This window comes from Dreissena polymorpha, chromosome 1 (assembly GCF_020536995.1).
Source record: "Dreissena polymorpha isolate Duluth1 chromosome 1, UMN_Dpol_1.0, whole genome shotgun sequence".
Lineage (NCBI taxonomy): Eukaryota > Metazoa > Mollusca > Bivalvia > Myida > Dreissenidae > Dreissena > Dreissena polymorpha.
Window position 1 is genome coordinate 129,738,425 of NC_068355.1, and position 20,274 is coordinate 129,758,698.

Genomic DNA, 20,274 nt, shown 5'->3' on the forward strand with positions numbered 1-20,274 from the left:
CATGTTTTTGAACAGACCAGAACCATTTTCTAACTCGTCCAATGTCTTATAAGAACACATGTTCGGACCAAGTTTCATGAAGATTGGAATATAAATGTGACTTTAAGAATGTCAACAAGTTTTTACTTTAGCCATATAAAAAATGCCCCGCCACCGGGCATCATGTTTTTCAACCAACCAGAGCCCTTTTCGAACTCGTCTTAGATATTATTGACAAACATATTTTGACCAGATTTCATGAATATCGGACAATAAATGTGGCCTCTAGCTTGTTAACAAGGTTATTCTATAGCCAAATGAGGAAAATGCTCCGCCACATTTCAGCCATGTTTTTCAACAGACCAGAACCATTTTCGAACTCGTCCATGATATCACAAGAACAAATGTTCTGACCAAGTTTCGTGATGATTCGACTGTAAATCTGAGTTTTAGAGTATCAAAAAGTTTTTACTAAAGCTATATAAGGAAAAATGCCGGGCCCCCTGGCAGCGATGTTTGTCAACCAACCAGAACCATTTTCAAACACGTCCAAGATATCAATAGGAAAAATCTTCTGACCTTTAAGTGTGACGATTTTGGCCGGTATTTTATCCTTTAGGCTTATTATTTTTTGAGTACATTCATATTGTTTACATAAAAACGAAAGTACGTTTCCCGTTGGCAAATCGTTAACTTTTCGGTAGGTTCCACGCACATAGTATGTGCATTTAAGATTGATCATTGTATTTTCATGTACATAATTTAATTATTCAATAATACAAGTCGGTTACAAACATGCCCAATATGTTTTTGCAGGATATAGTAGTAGTATAATACAGTTACTGCTTGAAACGGTAGGGTTGTGTTTTCATGAAATAGTAGGGTTGTGTCTTTAACAAGGTGGTCACGTGAACCATAAGTATATAAAGCGCTGCTCTGCTGGGAGCAGGCAGTCTGCGTTCGATCGTCGAACAGAACACAACGTTTAATACGTTATAGTAATTAGAGACCAAATACCATTGGAAGTATCTGTGACTTTGGATGCCTATTGAGTGGGGGTGACCCAGGCAACTTTGCGCATAACATACTATAGCTTGCTGGGTAAGCTTCAAACTCATATATTAGTCCGGGCACAGGTCTCCTTTGGTAATATAAGACAGTGCACGTTTCTGGTCTCTTAGGTCAGCCTGAGCAAGGGACATCTCTGTGACTTTGGATACTTTCGAGTGGAGGTGACCCTGGCAATTTTGCGCACAACATACCATAGCTTGCTGGGTAGCCTAGAGACTCGTATATAAGTCCGGGTCAAAGGTTTCCATTCCAGTTAGTGCACGTGTCAGGTCTCGTAGGTCAGCCTGAGTCTGTCAAGCTACTGATTGTCGCTTGTACAACACTGACCGATTGTCTTCCTTGCATAACGCAGAGGGGGGACATTGATTGTCTTCCTTGCGTAACGCAGAGGGGAGACACTGCAGACTCGTTGCTATAGGTGTAAGACACCCGAGGTGACCCAAGTCACCCAAGACACACGAGGTGACCCAAGTCACCCAAGACACCCGAGGTGACCCAAGTCAACCCAAGGTGACTCAAATCACCCCAAGTTGACCCAAGTCAACCCGAGTCGACCCAAGTCAACCCGAGTCGACCCAAGTCAACCCAGGTCGACCCAAGTCAATCCAAGTCGACCCAAGTCAACCCAAGTCGACCCAAGTCAACCCAAGTCGACCCAAGTCAACCCAAGTCGACCCAAGTCGACCCAAGTGGACCCAGGTCAACCTAAGTCAACCCAAGTCGACCCAAGTCAACCCAAGTCGACCCAAGTCGATTCAAGTCAACCCAAGTCAACCAAAGTCGACCCAAGTCAACCCAAGTCAACCCAAGTGATCAAAGCAATCCAAGTCGCACAGGGCATACGGAACCGGCTTGTATAGAGGCAAATTATATTATTTGTTTATCAAATCACACGGCTAAGGAAAGCCCGAGGAAAAGCCATTATATATATATCCCGAAGGAACGGTAGATACGTAACAAAATTGGTGGCAGCGGTGGGATATATTGGGACGACCTTTAAAGCATCCCGACTCAGCGTCACAATGGCTTCACATCAAGAACAAAGCGACTTGGATAGGATAAGAGCCGAACTTGAGCATGCCAAGCTAGAAAATGCTAGACTAAAGCTTGAATCCGAGATCACTGGTATTGAAAGGGAATTGCACCTGGCTGCAAATAGATCGACCTCGACGTCAACACCCAAACCTTCGTTTGCCAAAGATCATAGGTCAGTAAATTGTAAGCATACCGAAACTCCGACTCATGGTGACAATTACCAGGCTGACGAATCAATAACGCCAGAAAGGTTCATAACCATGAGGAGACAAGGTATACCAAGGGCTCTTGAAAAGACTCAGGAAAAGTCTAAGCCATCAGTCATGATGAAGCCTTCCACGTACGATGGTACGGAGTCTTGGCAAGATTATAAAGCCCATTTTGATGCGTGTGCTAAGATAAACAAATGGACTGAGTCAGAAATGGGTTTGTATCTGGCAGTATCTTTGACGGGACAGGCCCAGGGTGTGTTCGGTAATCTTCATGAAAAGACACACGACTATTTTGCGTTGGTTCAAGCCCTCCAGGAAAGATTTCTTCCGCCGAACCAAACGGTAGTGTACAAGGTGCAATTAAGAGAGCGCCGACAGCGGGCCTCTGAACAGCTATCAGAGTTAGCTCAGGATATACGCAGGCTAACTAACCTAGCATATCCCACTGCCCCTGCTAATGTACGCGAGACCCTAGCTAAGGAACAGTTCATCGACTCTTTACATAGCACTGAGTTACGTATTCGTACCAAGCAAGCACGCCCGATCTCAATGATGCTGTTAGGCATGTCGTTGAGATGGACGCATTCTACAAGGCTGAGAAGAAAACAGTTAGTAGTAGTTCGGTGCGAGCACCAACTTCGAAGGATACTTCAAAGAATCCAGTAGAGTGATGATTTTAGAACTGTTTACGTTAGCTGTGCAGTTTGTTTTGTTACAGTTGCGTTAATGTTGTTTTTTCCCCGTTCTTTTCATTGTTGAACTATCAAGTTAATCATTATTCATCAGGTCATACTCATGTTTGTTTTTCTTATCTCATCAGGATACTAGTCATTCATTCAGCATTAGATATCATGTTTTGTCCTAACATTTGCTTTTAACATGACTACCGGGAGTAGCATTTTGTTCGTCAATAAAAGATGTTGTTGACGTATTTGTTTCACCTTAAGACAGAGTATTGTAAGCGGAACGCGTAAATCGGAGGCGTGGGTAGTGTGACGATTTTGGCCGGTATTTTATTCTTTAGGTTCATTATTCTTTTAGTACATTCATATTGTTTACATAAAAACGAAAGTACGTTTCCCGTTGACAAATCGTTAACTTTTTGGTAGGTTCCACGCACATAGTATGTGCATTTAAGATTGATCATTGTATTTTCATGTACATAATTTAATTATTCAATAATACAAGTCGGTTACAAACATGCACAATATGTTTTTGCAGGATATAGTAGTAGTATAATACAGTTACTGCTTGAAACGGTAGGGTTGTGTTTTTAACAAGGTTGTCACGTGAACCACAAGTATATAAAGCGCTGCTCTACTGGGAGCAGGCAGTCTGCGTTCGATCGTCGAACAGAAAACAACGTTTAATACGTTATAGTTATTAGAGACCAAATACCATCGGAAGTATCTGTGACTTTGGATGCCTATTGAGTGGGGGTGACCCAGGCAACTTTGCGCATAACATACCATAGCTTGCTGGGTTAGCTTAAGACTCATATATTAGTCTGGGCACAGGTCTCCTTTGGTTATATAAGACAGTGCACGTTTCTGGTCTCTTAGGTCAGCCTGAGCAAGGGACATCTCTGTGACTTTGGATACTTTCGAGTGGAGGTGACCCTGGCAACTTTGCGCACAACATACCATAGCTTGCTGGGTAGCCTAGAGACTCGTATATAAGTCCGGGTCAAAGGTTTCCATTCCAGTAAGTGCACGTGTCAGGTCTCGTAGGTCAGCCTGAGTCTGTCAAGCTACTGATTGTCGCTTGTACAACACTGACCGATTGTCTTCCTTGCATAACGCAGAGGGGGGACATTGATTGCCTTCCTTGCGTAACGCAGAGGGGAGACACTGCAGACTCGTTGCTATAGGTGTAAGACATCCGAGGTGACCCAAGTAACCCAAGACACCCGAGGTGACCCAAGTCACCCAAGACACCCGAGGTGACCCAAGTCAACCCAAGGTGACTCAAATCACCCCAAGTTGACCCAAGTCAACTCGAGTCGACCCAAGTCAACCCGAGTCGACCCAAGTCAACCCAAGTCAACCCAAGTCGACCCAAGTCAACCCAAGTCGACACAAGTCAACCCAAGTCGACCCAAATCAACCCAAGTCGACCCAAGTCGACCCAAGTCGACCCAGGTCAACCCAAGTCAACCCAAGTCAACCTAAGTCGACCCAAGTCAACCCAAGTCAACCAAAGTCGACCCAAGTCAACCCAAGTCGAACCAAGTCAACCCGAGTCGACCCAAGTCGACCCAAGTCAACCCAAGTGATCAAAGCAATCCAAGTCGCACAGGGCATACGGAACCGGCTTGTATAGAGGCAAATTATATTATTTGTTTATCAAATCACACGGCTAAGGAAAGCCCGAGGAAAAGCCATTATATATATATCCCGAAGGAACGGTAGACACGTTACATAAGTTTCATTTAGATTAGATGATAAATATGGCCTCTAGAGTGTTAGCAAGGTTTAACTATAGCAATATATAGCCATACAAGGAAAAATGGCCAGCCACTATGTGACCATGTTCTTAAAGCAATCGGAACCATTTTCGAACTCGTCCAAGATATCACAAGGACAAATCTTCTTACAAAGTTGTTTCATGATGATCGGATAATCAATGTGGCCTCCAGAGTGTTAACAAGTTTTTACTATAGCCATATTAGGCAAAAATGCCCAGCCCCATGGTGGCGATGTTTTTCAATCAACCGGAGCCATTTTTCGAACTTCAAGATATCATTGGCATAAATCTTTTGACCAGATTACATGAATATCCGACAATAAATGTTGCCTCTAGATTGTTAACAATGCAATTGTTGACGCCGCACAATGCACAACGGAAGAGGCCATAACATAAGTATTGTGCTTAGGTTAGTTCACGCAAAAACAAATATATTCTTAAATTACGAACTAGCTCTCTGTGGAATAAATAAAGTGAAGCTCTCAGAAGTACAAAATTAAAACAAGTGTACACAATTATATGAAATAAGCTCTGACCGTTTGGCAGATATAACGTGTTAGTCAAGATAGCGACGTCCATTCCGAGACAGTTATTTTTCGTCGTTTTATACCCTGTATTACTTTTGTGTAATTTTTAAATGACGCTCACTTGCCAGCCATATCAGTAAACATGTGATGAGCAGTATTTCGTATTAGAATTCGCTTTATACCTCGACTTAACTCCCCGCAAATTTTCTTAGTGGGGCTTTAATTAGGTTATTACGCTAAGAAATGTCGTAGCGAGTAGTCAATTTAAACACGAAATAAACGCTTGGAACTTCCTTGTTGGTATGCCTTGAAAGTGAGCGGCATTTAAAACAATAAATACAAGTACTAAATGGTATAACACGGCGAAAAATACCTGCCTCGGCATGAACGTCGCCATCTTGACTATCACGTGATTACCCCCATCTGGATATGCAAAAAGCGTTGTGTCTGAAGCTGACGCAGTGCATGATGGGTATCCACTTTTTCAAGAGAGATACAAACACTGTTGGGTGCCTTTTTTCCGTAAAGTTTATTAATATCACTTAAACACAAATAGTTTTCGATAACATATTCGTTTAGTATGACTAAGACATCGGACCAAAACAATGAATATACACCTGGTTAATTTTTATAGCTTAAACTAAAAACCATTGATTTCCGCCTTCTTCTTTTGGAAATAATCATCCACCCTAAATGATGACATCCCTGCATATGTACAAGATCAATATAACACAGTTTTAATAATATTATAAAAATATTTTGACTGTTTGAAATGTGTTTCATATTTCTGTTGACCACAAATTGGCATGCACATGATCACGCTGTGTATGCGGATACTTTGATAACAAATGGCACTTCGATATCAGATAACAACAAAAGCCACGGTCGAGAGGTAAGTTCATCAGTTTTTGTTAAAGTTATATCATAAAGATAAGTTTTTTAGACACGGCGCATGGTCAAGTTTATAAATGGTGTATCCTTTTCTATTGCAAAGAAAAACATCACGGTAAAATGGTAGATTTTTCCCCAAAAAATAGAAAATTCGGTCGGAAAACAACATAGACTGGATGAACAGTAAACATTTCAACAAAATAAAACTACTTAGAAAAATTGCAAGAAATTGTTTGATATTTCAGCATGTAAAGTTATCGCTGTGCTTCAAATGCTGAAATTTTGATAGTATTCAATGAAATATAAACAAAGATAGAGCAAGTTTTAATAGGTGGTATTCATGAAGTTGCGGATACTTTGATTCCCGAGTTTTATCTTCTACCTGAAATGCTTTAATGTATATTATGGCTATTCTTACCAAACATTTTGAAGTACGAATCAATTTGCATTGTCAAGCCCGACACAATGGGAATCTATGCATAACGTAATTACATACACATGTAAAATATAACCCATGGCGTTGTTCGTTTTGAAAATCTTATTACTATTAATTTACATAATTAATATTATAAGTGCAAAATTAAAATAAGATTCAAATGCTCATTTCTTAAGTAATATATTTCAAGTGACGACCGGAAATAATTGTCTAAATAATATACTTGTTTTTAAGTGGTAAATTGAGATTAAGAGAATTGAAAATACAAAGGATCATGTGGATGAACACGACTGTGTTCAATTGAACTTATAGCAGGGCTCTAGATAAGGGGAGCGATGTTTAACCATCTGAATTATCAGCATTCTACATCAGTATCTTGGAAAAGGATATGGCCAATAAATCCCCTCATGTTATGACTTCCAACAGTGACCAGCGTTTCACACCACCTTTATAATGACCCCTGGAACAGTTTAGCACTGATCTTGTGAAATCCATGGAGAAAGGAGTAACCGAGTAAGACTGAATAAAGATATTTCTGGTCATGTTTACCGGGTTAACGCGATATAGTTTATATAATGAGTCTTGTACTGCCCGCGAACTGAACTTTATACCTAGCGAGATGGAAAGCAATTCATTCAAGAGAGAAAAAGATGTACGCACATACTGTATTAATGGGAACAGTTGAGTTTAAAACTGTTCTATCTATCATGCCTTTTCATAAGAGATAAAATTGTTTCATGCTGAACACACAGTTAAACAGTATTAGAAAAACGCGGTAATGTTTCCAATGTTCTGGTGGTATTCTCAAATCAGCCAATTCGGGATTTTCGTAATTAAGAAGTTGTCTCCCATTCGGGAAGGTATCACGAGTATCCCGAGTAAAAAGCGGTCCGTCAAAAATGCGTATATGACTCATATCCGCGGATATGACCGAAAAGTGCGGATATGGACGAATATAATCAATATCGACACTTTTTCTGCAATGTTTATTTCAATGTTCAATGAATAATACACAATATGTATAAAATATGCAAGGTAAAATATCTTATATTTGTTTGTTACTATATATTATAGTTTATTGGTACGTAAAAATATGCACGTTATTGTATTTATTCAAATAAACAAAGGATATCGTAGTGCTACATTTAAATGTTTCAAGAATGATTATAACCATTATATTAGCGCTGTTATTGAAAAGCAATGCATGTCCCGCAAATTTTTTAGATTTTTCCTTAATATAACAGTTCATATCCAATATCCCGAAAAGTTAAAATACGAAGCCTATATGTTTAAGATTAATATTACAGCTGTTACATTCACTTATAAAACATAATATTAACGAACAATATAATATTTTAGCGGGACATGCATTGCTCATCAATAACAGTGCAACTATAATGGTTATATGAACATGATGTGGACAATTTGGATTATGACTACAAAACATGCTACCTGTCTGGTACTTACGAATGGAAATGTAGGGCAGAGGTGACAGAGATATTTTCCGGAAGTGGCTGTCTTAATATACACTGCTTTCCTTCATGTTTTGTTACTACTTTGCGCTGAGGAAAATTTTCAGAAGGAATTTTGTTTCGGTCAACAGAGTTTGGACCGATTCCGTCTCGAAAGTGGTCGGAACAGACTTGAGTATACGCCGTTGGAAACCAAGTTTTCCGGCTAATTGCTGTTATCCAAGCTTTTCTTGTAATGAGTCTTTAGGCAATTTATGTAATGTTACTTTTGTTGAAAATGTACCTATTATACCGCTACAATTAAGGCATTTGACGATTGACCAGTAGTATTTCCCCATTGTTTTCCTTAACACCGGAAGTAGTTATACCTACCCGCACGAACGAAAACTCTGTCAAGACGGAATTACGAAAATCGGGACATATTGTTTAAGAGTTTAACTAAAGATTTTCGGTGGGATAACGACGTCATTTCGTCAAAAAAATGTCGTCATTTTACAGTCAAAAGTTAAAGTTATCGATATTTTTCACTGTTAATTTTCACTGTTTGAAACATTGAAATTATCAAGTTCCATTCACTTATATTTACCAATAAACCACCGGAAAGCATAAAATAAATAGTAACAATCAAATATAAGATAATTTTACCTTGCGTAAAGTTATTATAGCACTACAAATATAGATCCTTTATTTGATAAACCACATTCGTCGATTTTACCATATTCGCGCATTTAAAATCATCAACTATTTTCAAATCAAAAATGCCACTTGAAACAGTGACATTTCAGACAATATTTACTGCATTCATAACATTCAGTATATAAACATTTTTATATCAAATAAAAATATAACCAGGGAAAAGTAACATCATTAATTACTTGTGGTCTGGCGATAATCGGCTCAAAAATATTTTAATATTTTCTAAAGCATATTGTTTATCTAAATAATAAAGTTTTGAGACGACATCAAGAACAATAATACGTTCAGTATATTATATAAACATTATGTAAACTTACACAACAAAACATATGTGGTGTCGGCATGGTTATATTGTTTGTGGTGTGTAGCCCTAAAACAATCTTCTGGCACTTCGTCATGTTCGCGGATATGAATTAAGAGTTGGAAAAATGATTATGTCTATTAAATTGTTATATTTTGAGACAATACTTACATATTTAACCCATATTGTGTTTTTTTATTACACATTGCAGACAAAGTGTCGATATTGCCTGTATTCGTCCATATCCGCACTTTTCGGTCAATCCGCGGATATGAGTCATATTCGAATGTTAGACGGACCGCGTTTTACACGAGATACTCGTGATACCTTCCCGAATGGGAGACAACTTCTTAATTACGAAAAGACCTAATGGACTAAATGAAGTTTATTCATCTGTGTCTAGCCGCGGGTATTTATGAATGGGATTAAGGGTCACCTAAGGTCAAAAGTGACGTTAAACAGCTATGCCGAAAAAAATCGTTCCATGTTACTTCATTGAGTACCTTTTACACTGAAATTCCCGACGCCCTTTGATGCTTTGCATCAATACTTATCTTGTCTTTTATTGTTTTCTCAAGTACATATTGTTATGTAAAACATTTAAATGTTTTGTTACACGATCAGATGCAGTCACCCATTACCCATGTAATCTTAAACATACATTTAACAAATTTCCCGTAAAGAAGGTAGCACCAATTAACATATCAAGCCAAATTACGCCAGAATGTACATAGACACGCTAGATCTACAACAAATATAGGCGGAGCACACACACCGACTAACACACATTTTAAATAAATAGTAGAATAAAATTAATTTTAAAAATCGGAAGCAAACATTAACGACATTAACAAAAATTGTGTTCATCTTTTCTTGGAAACTTGTCAATATGAGTCAATTGCACTAACGAATTCCTTTGTAAACTAGAAGTATGGCTACCTAAACGAGCCATGGCTATTGAGCCTCTACATCAGTTTACAAAGTTTATGTTATGCTAACGCGTTGAAGAACACGTTTGCTCTAATTCGCAATATACTTTTTGATTGAATGAATGAGAAAACAAATGACGCGTTATGGAATTGTTGTCGTGGGGTTTGATGATGATGCGTTGTAGTCATCAAATATAATCATTTACAGGACAAATTATTTTGAATTTCGTAGGGAAAAATTTTCAAACTTTTGTTACCTATTTAACACTTGACAAGAAACTTTCAGATATCGAAGTGTATGGTATGGCGATGTAAATAAAGATGGGAGCAGCATTGGGGTACATCTATAAAACACTAAAATCAGCGTTTCCATGGCAACATTGTGATTAAAATTTGAATTTACCACTAGTCTTAATGTTGCCTAATATTTTTTATGAAACTTGGCATGTAACTGTACAATATACTAACCATGAAGATAATATACATATGCTTGTAAATTCATGATGCCAAGGTCACAGTCAGAGGTCAAAGGTCAATATTTTGAAAAAAATTTGGTTTTCAGACATTTTTGTTATATTTTTGTCCAATAAATTGAAACCTTTTTAAGAAATAATGTGTAACTAGCATGTATCACACATTGTTGACCCTCAGTTAAATATTTGTTTGGGTATGTTCACGTAAGGGTCATCAGTGGGGTCAAAAGGTCACAAATTAAACGATTAAGGTCAAATATTCACTATGTTTATCATTTTTTGGATCTATAGTTCAGTTGTTGTTTTTTAAATAGATTCTTATAATAATTTTGAACACATTAAACACATTTAAATTAGATTCAATAGAAGAGACAGCAGCAGAGAAGTGCAATAATAAAGTTCCTAAATAATCGTTTCCATGGCAACGGAAAATATTGAAAAATGATAACTATCTACAAATAATACTTAATATCTTTTTAACACGTGAGGACAGTTTGATATAACTTGGCATGTCATTGAACAATACCATATTACTATTACAAATGGACAATTAAACCACCTTACCTCAAGGTCAAGGTCAGTCTGAAGGGTCAAACATACCTTCATATTCTCAGAAGTAGAAACTTGCAAATATAAACTGTAGGTTCAAAGCTCAAGTTAAGTGTCAATTCAGAGAACGTTAATTGCAGTTTACAGCAATAGAAAACAATTTGTATTTATAAACAATTTATAACTGTTGTGTGTCAATTCAGAGAACATTTATTGCATTTCACATTAATAGAAAATAATGTGTAAAATAACTTGTAACTGTCAGACATAGATGAATGTAATGAAATATCATTCAAAATTTCTTCACATGTATACAAAGATATTTAGGGACAGAAACCATAATGTGTTTTCATCGTTTCAAATTGTATCACCATCATTTCAGAAATATCATCAACAAATGTGGTTCTTGTAATCAAACGTGTTATCACAGACCTATAGAATATTATTTACCTTTATCACATCTTAATCAATTTATTATATATTAGCAAAAGTATTAAACTGTTGTTAAGCATTACATCACATATATTCAAAAGTGTTAATTGTAACTAAACTTATAAACATCACAAACATTTATGATTTACAAACTGTTCAATAATAAATTTAATATGTTACAAGATAACCAATTTTAACTCTGACATTTTAGGCACTGATAACAATCTTCGGAAATTCGCAAATATCAAAAAAACATCATCATTGTTATTGCAAATCCTTCAAAAATCTTTTTGGTAAAAGCTAAAACATCGTTCGCATATATCAGCAAAGCAATATCACTATTATCACAAATCAGTCAAAATATACTTATAAAAAATAAACCATCTTTCGCATATATCTCAAAAGCATCATTACTGTTATTTCAAATCCGTCATAATATACTTATCACAGTTAAACCATATTTCGCATATATCGCAATAGCATCATTACTATTATCCGTTATCACAAATCAGTCAAAATATCCTTATCACGGATAAACCATCTTTCGCATATATCACAAAAGCGTCATGAATGTCATTGCAAATCCTACAAAATATACTTATCACAGATATTCCATCTTTCGCATATATCACAAAAGCATCATCACTATTATCACAAAACCTTCAAAATATACTCATCACAAATAAACCATCTTTCGCGTATATAAAAAAACATCATCACTGTAGTTGCAAGTCCTTCTAAATAAACTTATCACAGATTATCTAAAAACATTCACACATGATTAAAATCCATCCTATCGTGGAGTTTAAATATCATTATCACAGAAATGCTAATGTGCTAGCAAGCAGTCAACAGACTATATTTCAGTTTAAAGTTAATGTTCATGCTTATCAATTGACAATGGGTTTCCCGTGAAAAGTATGCTTAAAATACTTATTAATTTGTCATACATTGGTTATATAAACAACGGTCCTTTTCTCATAAATCATATACCACATGAGCAGCGACAGCTAGCTGAGCATTTACGCTTGGCATTCGAACATGAACATTACGATTGCTGCTGCAGTCTGTCTTGAACGAACACCTTGTAAGTTCCTCCAATGCTTTCCTAACCAATGGCTGGTCTGTCCAGTGTGTCATCCATACATCTGTTTCAGGATCAGACTGCCAACCGAACGATGCTGGTGACGGGACGTTCATTTGGGTGTTCAGATACGAGTACCATATACTGCATTGCACGATTGCTCTTCTAGTGTGTTATTTGAGGGCACTTTGTGTTGGTGGTATATTTTCTATCCGCCTGTTTTTCTTTGTTAAAAGGTACTTGCGTACAGCGTTGATGTTTGGTAACGACATTGCTGTTTTGTCGTTAGCTGCGATGACAGTTTTCTCGACTGCAGGATGAATTTCTTCAGTTTCACAGAATGGGTTATTTTCAACACAGTGCAACACAAGTGTGGCATCATTAACGAGCCTCAAACCTTCTAATATTGACTTCTTGCTCTTATTGCGGAATGCAGACGTCGTATCGCAACCTGAGAGTGCATGAACCATCGGTAGGGTTACAGCAGCGTCTTCTCCCAGTTCAGAAACAATCTGATTTATATTGTAGAAACAAAAGTGGTAACTTTCACCAAAACTGACCCATAACTGGCAATCGGAGCTAATATTTTTCAACCGATGAAGAATCCGTACCAGAATGACGACAACATCACTTTCGACGGTTATGATTTGACAAATTTTAGCTCCCCTCTCTATTGCATCTTTCAAATGCAAAACAAGTCTGGTATCGGCCTTCTCGTGGTCACATTCTGCCATTTGAATGTTCGTGTTTGACAAAACACTAGATGAAGCCGTGGATATTATCACTTTGTCTGCTGGTCATTCATGCTCTACTACACGACTTGTCAAGAACTGAAACAGCTCTTCTTTGTTGTCAGAATTTCTTAGAAATGGCTTCCATTCAGGCAGCTTGTTTGATCGGAATACCTTTCTCCTTTTTCCAGTTCTTCTGTTTTCTCTTTCCCCAGCTTTGAGACTGTTCTTAAAATATCGATCAAATACTTTATCAATTTGAGTTGATCTCTCAAAGTGCCTCGATATATATAGGATGAATAATTTTTCAGCATATTCATCAAATGTCAATAGCTTTGGATCTTCAAGCATATTGACAATGGCTGCTCAATCAATGGCCGTCACATCAAATGTGTCAGGGACTATTAATGGTTTTGAAAAGCTATCAAGAATGTCTGATTTGGAGCCAGTGTAGAGTCTCCGTTCATCCGAGATTGAAGAAGGAAACTTGTCATTTTCATGCTCGAAGAACTTATTTAAATCTCCATCTCTGCTGCTTTTAGCTATATATAAATGAGAGAACAATTTAGATTCTTTCTTCACCATTGCAAGTTGGTCTATTAGTTTGTCTCGTTTAGGCTTCTGACGAACTGCTTTCATTAGTTTCAAGTTGTTACTGGTAATTGGTGCTCGAGACGGTTTTGTTTTTTCTTCTAAAACAGCTTTTACAAAATCACGATATTGCTTCTGTCCGATTTTCTCCAATGTAGAAATGGATTGCACTATATTTCCATTACAAACGTCATGGGTGTCTATCGTAAGTAACTCTTTACCTGTCTCAAGAAATGGGTTTCCCTTTTCTTCCTATTTCGCAATAAGACTACTTGTTTTCTATTGGAACTTTACTTGATGATTGCTTGTTTCTTTATGGTGATGTTCAGGGTCTTTCAGCATTTCTAGACCTTCAAATTCATTGATAATCCATGCTTGTTCAAGTCCTGCTATCATCAACTTTCTGAACGCCGTCGGATGGTCGGTTAGGCCTACAGCCCCACCAAAACCCTTGACCATTTTGTTATTGTGTCCGGAAACCTATTCGTAGTTATTCATAAGGCATTACGTAGGTGTTTTTCTTCACATGTTTATTCTTTTAGTAACTGTTAAAGTAACTGATGAATAGATCGACTCAGTACTTAAATAATAGTAATCATGTACGTAGTAAATATCGTGATTCATAATGAAACACTTAACTAAGTAAAACAATAATATGCATAAAAGTGTAAAACAAAAAAATATCCTAACTTAGCTTATCCGATTACTATTTCACTTTCAAAATATTTCTTAAGACACATAGAAGTTTTTAATTTTTTATTTAAATAAATATTATTGTTCAAAATGGTAAACTTTTAGCACATCAATATGTACAGAATGTTGTATAAGACTATATATAGATGAAACATCAGAATTTTAGTCTGACTACCTTAACGCTTTTATACAAATCAAAAATCCTTGACAGAACATTAAAAATCCAGGATAATTATGTAAAAGAAATCGTTTCCAATTATAAACTTTTAAACGCATTTAGAAAGATACTTATACCAAAAATATCCGAATTGTAGCTTTTCCGACTACTACCGGCTAGTATTACACTTTTCTAAGATCATTTATTCATGTCATATACTTTCAAAAACTTGTTTGTTCGAACACTGAAGTTTCATTGATTGAAATAATGTACAATTCAAGTATATATATATATATAACATTTTTACCCTTTGAAGTGGGAGAAAATCCTTCCTTGGATATTCAGTAAACTCGTTGATGTTGTACAAATGGTGAAATATTTCAAAGGGAAGTAACTCAGTAGCGTTTGTACACGAAGGATACATAACCCCAAACTTGAACTCCTGTTTGCAGGGTTACATATATTGCAAAAGGAAGTAACTCAGTAGCGTTTGTACATGAAGGTCACATAACCCCAAACCGGAACTCCTGTTTGCAGGGTTACATGCAGTCAGTTTGATACTTAGCACACATTGTTCAGTGCATGCTGCATAGGATTTGTAAAATACATTGCAAATGGAATGTTTAGGTATCAATTTGAAGGTATATTTGTAAGCAATAAAAAAAAGCCATTTTTGGGCACTACTTTTTCTGTTGATGGTTCCCGGCTTTGAAATAAGGTCATACTATTTGAGCCCAAAATGGTCGCCTGCACAGCTGTCAAAACCGGTTTGCCTATTCTAAGGTGAATATTTTGAGTTATAACGTATAGAATTTATAACATCCATTTCTTCAAAAGATTATGCATTTATCTTTCCAATGATGTATGATGATATAGTGGGTCATTGCTTGATCATGGTAAAAATTGATATCGAACTTCAACTATTTTATATGTAATATAGAAGGAAATTAATTGCGCATGCGTAACCTGAAAAGTGATATAATGCTTCCACTGAGCGACAGCAGATCTTACATGCTGTGTGTGCAATTGTGTCAAACCTTCCACACAATAATGTATGAAAAGTGTCTGATGATGTATTTTCATCACAATGCCAACTGACTTGAGTGTATATTTGTCTGTTGCTATGGAAACAAATAAGAATTTCCTTAGCAACCACATTACATTTACTCTATTTTTGTTACTCTACTTGATTCTATCGATATGAAAATCATAAAATTCATGGTTTAGCAAAACACTCAATTACACTGTTAATACAAAACATTTTAAACCAAAATAATATGTATTTTAGGGTGGTAACCATGGCAACACAGAACAATTTCATTAATATTTATTAATAAAAGGGAATCAACAGTCCTCTAAATATGTAATTTATTTGAATAATAATACAAAACCTTCATATAGTGAATACACTCAAATCTATTGGCAATGATTGGAAAATTTGATTCTTTAACCACTGATAAGTGAGTAAATTATATAGCATAGTTACTGAGTTTTGGCATTATTTATAAATATTCTGGTAACCATAGCAAACAAATGTGTGTCAAAATTTATTGACATAATTGTTGAGTAATTTAATAAGCAAAGATTAAGACCAGATAATCATCTATTGTTTAGAAAGAAGGATTTAAATTTTATGTGTTCCATAAACAAAGTGAAAAAATAGGGAGAAATTAGATTTTGGTTGCCATGGTATCTCTTATAGGAGGACAAAATGGAAAACAATATAATTTAAAATACATTTTACTTATCCCTCATAAATATGGTATATTAAATTACATCAAAATTACATATGCAACCAGACTGACATTGTTTTTAAATAGTGCCCACCATTTTCAAACCCGTTGCCATGGAAACCCATATTCCGAAAAAATACTTTTCGGACAGTGCTGCTCTCATTCTAAAAAAGATCGGGTCAGGTGTTAGGAATATATATGTGAAATGTGTAAAACCGGTAACAAAATAACACGAATTCATCCATATTATTAATCCGGGAAACATTTTATACGTGCCGTGAATTTTGTTGCTATTGTCACGATTTCACTGTCCTCTCTGCGTTTCTTTTCGTCGGCATAATTGTCGAACAGATGTTTAAACCTCCCCTATTCGGCCATATACTGTAAATACACCACGCGACTTACGAATTTATGGAAATAACTAAATGCGGATAATATAATGAATTTATATTAATGTATTCGTGACTTATGATAACCTTGATTCCTAAATTTCTGCTCAATTATAATTTGGAATTATGTGAAACTAACCATACAGTGATAATTTGGTAAATCCAAAATCGATGTTACCAACTATTTATTTCATATAAAATTTAAAAAGTTGAGAAAATATTTACTATGCCAAACTTTTAAAGTATGTATCATGTTTATTTGATCATTTAAGCACATGGTTATGGTATATATTCACGTTTTATTGTTTCAAAAAACGTCACAATACCAACAACGATCATTTAAAGGCTAGAAACTCAACGTCGGGTACAAACTTTTATGTCGGATAGAGCCCTGCCTGCATACAATCTTTCTACATTGGGTGCAGTATCGGACGATGTAGATATTTAAGTGTTTAATGTCTTCAATATTGCTTAACACTTGAGCCAGGTATACAACAAAATCATATATTCATCGACAATAAAACGCCCTTCCTGTTATTGTCTTACATGTTTTTAAATATATATTGACCAACTGTAAGAGCTTATAAATATCATTTTCCGGATTTTCGTAATAGTTACTAAAATACTCAAAACTTAGGTTGTCGGTTTCAACACTGTGATGTTTCTTCAAAACCCTCAAAGGCGAATAATAGCGGAAATAAACCGACCGATATGGTTAAATGTCTCAAGTGTAATAGAACTCTAAAAACTGGTGTTGAATGTACAGTAAATCATAAGAATGAACCTCATTGGATACATTATGGGTGCTTAAATTTGAGCGACACTGAAATTAAACTTGTTAAAAACCAACCTGAAGATGCTCCATACACATGTTCAGTGTTTGCCAAGCATGATATTAATACAAAGACTCTATACCTGTGAAAATAACGGCAAACAGTTCTCCGTTAAACGTTCCTGCTCTACCGATTATACCCGTCTCAAATGCATTTGCCATTCTTACCGAGGAACAGGCGGACACTGACCCTGTTCTTACAACTTTTTGACGAACGATCAAATAAAACAATTAACAATTGTCAACTACATTCCTTCTTTATAGAAAAGATTTGAGAATATAGAATCATGGAGTTAATATATCAGATAATCATCGCGCAAATACAGGAAGAAGCAGCAATAATGGGTGTAAAAATTCCATATTACATAGCTTGGTTGTTTATGTGACTGCTAAAAAAAATAAAAATAATTAAATCAAACAAGAAACGCCTATCAGAGAGAAAATATAAATAAAATGGAACGTTATAAACCCAATGACCTATGCATGTAGATTACAACTGGGAAAGTCGGTCGTATGACGTCACAAAAATCCACAATGACATAATGACGTGAACAAATTCCAGGGGCAGTACTAAATAAAAATATTAATGGGGCTGTGCTACTAATAAAACAAGTTAAGGTGATTTAATATAAAGAAGCAAATGAATAAAAATGGTAATTCCATTAAAGCGTTAAAGCGACAATATTGGAATCAAACAGTATATAGGTGTTTTGACAACTGAAGACAGAAATGATTTGATGTACGATTTGAGTCCAAATGTAGTTTACATGCAGATTTGTTCATACGACACAATGACACAATTTTATTCAACAGTGAAAACTGCCTATAATGTAGTATTCATGCAGATTTGTTCATACGACACAATGACACAATTTTATTCAACAGTGAAAAATGCCTATAATATCACTAATGATTCCAAATTTTAAGGGAAGAAAGATATAGTGAATCGAAAACCATCAAACGCGTGTTTTTAAGAACATAACCAGCGTATCCTTTTGATTAAAACAAGTTAATTAAATTGAAAAGTTTAATATGAACATTTGGTTTAACATATTTTAATTTGCGGACACGCATCAAAACATCTCCGTAAAATGATGGATGAGAGATTCCATTATTTAAATGCCATTTTAAAGAAACATTATATTTTGAAATTAAATCACCATACTTAGAGTAAAATCTAGCAAATTTATTTCTTAGGTTATGGTACAAAAAGCCTTGTTTTAGCAATTTTTTAGTTAATATTAGATTACGATCATTAAAATCTTTAATACACGAACATGCTCTGGCATAACGTACCACTTGCGAAATGTAAATACCATAGGAAGGTCCTTTAGCATTTTTGAGACAACTGCAGTCAGGCTAACTGGTCTGTAATTTGACGGTTTTGTTCGGTCGACTTTCCTAAAGATTGGTACTATATTGGCCTGCTTCCAGTCTTTTGGTATTTTATGGGTATCTAGTGATTGTTGGTAAAGGTTCTGTGGGATTGGTGTTTTCTCTTCCGACGTTTCCTTCAGCGCTATAATGGGCATTTTATCTGGACAACTTGCTTTTTTTCTTTCAGACCGTTTAATGCAGTTTGTCACTCCTTGTGCTGTAACTTGGATATTAGGCATGGATGGGTGTGGTGAGAAACCTTTCTTTGGGATGTTATCGAGGTCTTCTTTGGTGAATACGGAGCAGAATTGATCGTTGAGCATCTCGGCTTTGTATTTCGCGTTTTCACAAATACGTACGTTGTTTTTTAAAGTGCCTATGATCATAGTGTCCTGTTTTCTATGCTTAATGTACTTATAAACGTTTTTTCAGATCTGTCATTTTCTGGGTCTGTCAGTCTACTAATGTAATTGTAGTAAGATGTGTGTAACTCATTTTTGACAGTTTTTCTATATTTTAGAAATGTTTCTTGGTCACTTTGCGAATCCCTGGCCCTGTTTTACAGCTTTTGTTTTTACGCATCATGCGTTTTAATTTATGTGTCATCCATGGTATGTCTGGTTTACCTTTTAGCACTTTTTAAGGAATGTGTTTTTTCCATGGACGAGAGTAATGCATCTTTAAAGTTAGTCAAATTTTCTTCTACTTGTTTGGTTGAAGCCGATTGAAGATAAACGACACTAAAATCTGACATATCTTTCCGTATTTTAATCCAATCTGCTTCTTTGTAGTTGAAAACAGTTCTTGGGGCTTTCTTGCTAATAATTGGTTTAATGCTCGTAACAACTGATAGTATATCAATATCGCTCAGTCCAATAGGGGGCAGGTAATGTATCGTTGAATGAGTGTCGGGTGACTTGTAAATAATATGTCTAGTATCCTTCCTTGTCGTGTTGGTATAGTGTTGATTTGCTCAAGTGCATTGCTAGAGGTTATCTGAATTAGTTTATAACATTGAGCCTTGTCCCTTGCGCCAATGCAAGTACCACCTTCTTCCCAGTTAATATCACCAAGATTAAAGTCACCTCCTAAGAAAATTTTCATGTTTTTGTAGGTTTGGTTATTATGTATGGTTGATGATGATTTGTTAAGTTCATCGAGTGCTTCTGATTTAGATTTTGGTTCTCTGTAGAATGCACAGACAAGTACAATTTCGTT

At 35.9% G+C, this 20,274-nt stretch overlaps 1 long non-coding RNA gene across 3 annotated transcripts in view; it reads right to left on the minus strand.

Annotated features, from left to right (window-relative positions):
- The window catches only part of LOC127867117 (uncharacterized), a 45,367-nt gene extending 30,139 nt beyond the window's left edge, over positions 1-15,228 (minus strand). For all 3 annotated transcript variants that reach the window (XR_008043295.1, XR_008043287.1, XR_008043302.1), the window contains exon 1: positions 15,033-15,228. This is a non-coding gene — a long non-coding RNA (uncharacterized LOC127867117). The remainder of the gene's footprint in view (positions 1-15,032) is intronic.
- Positions 15,229-20,274: the final 5,046 nt, after the last annotated feature.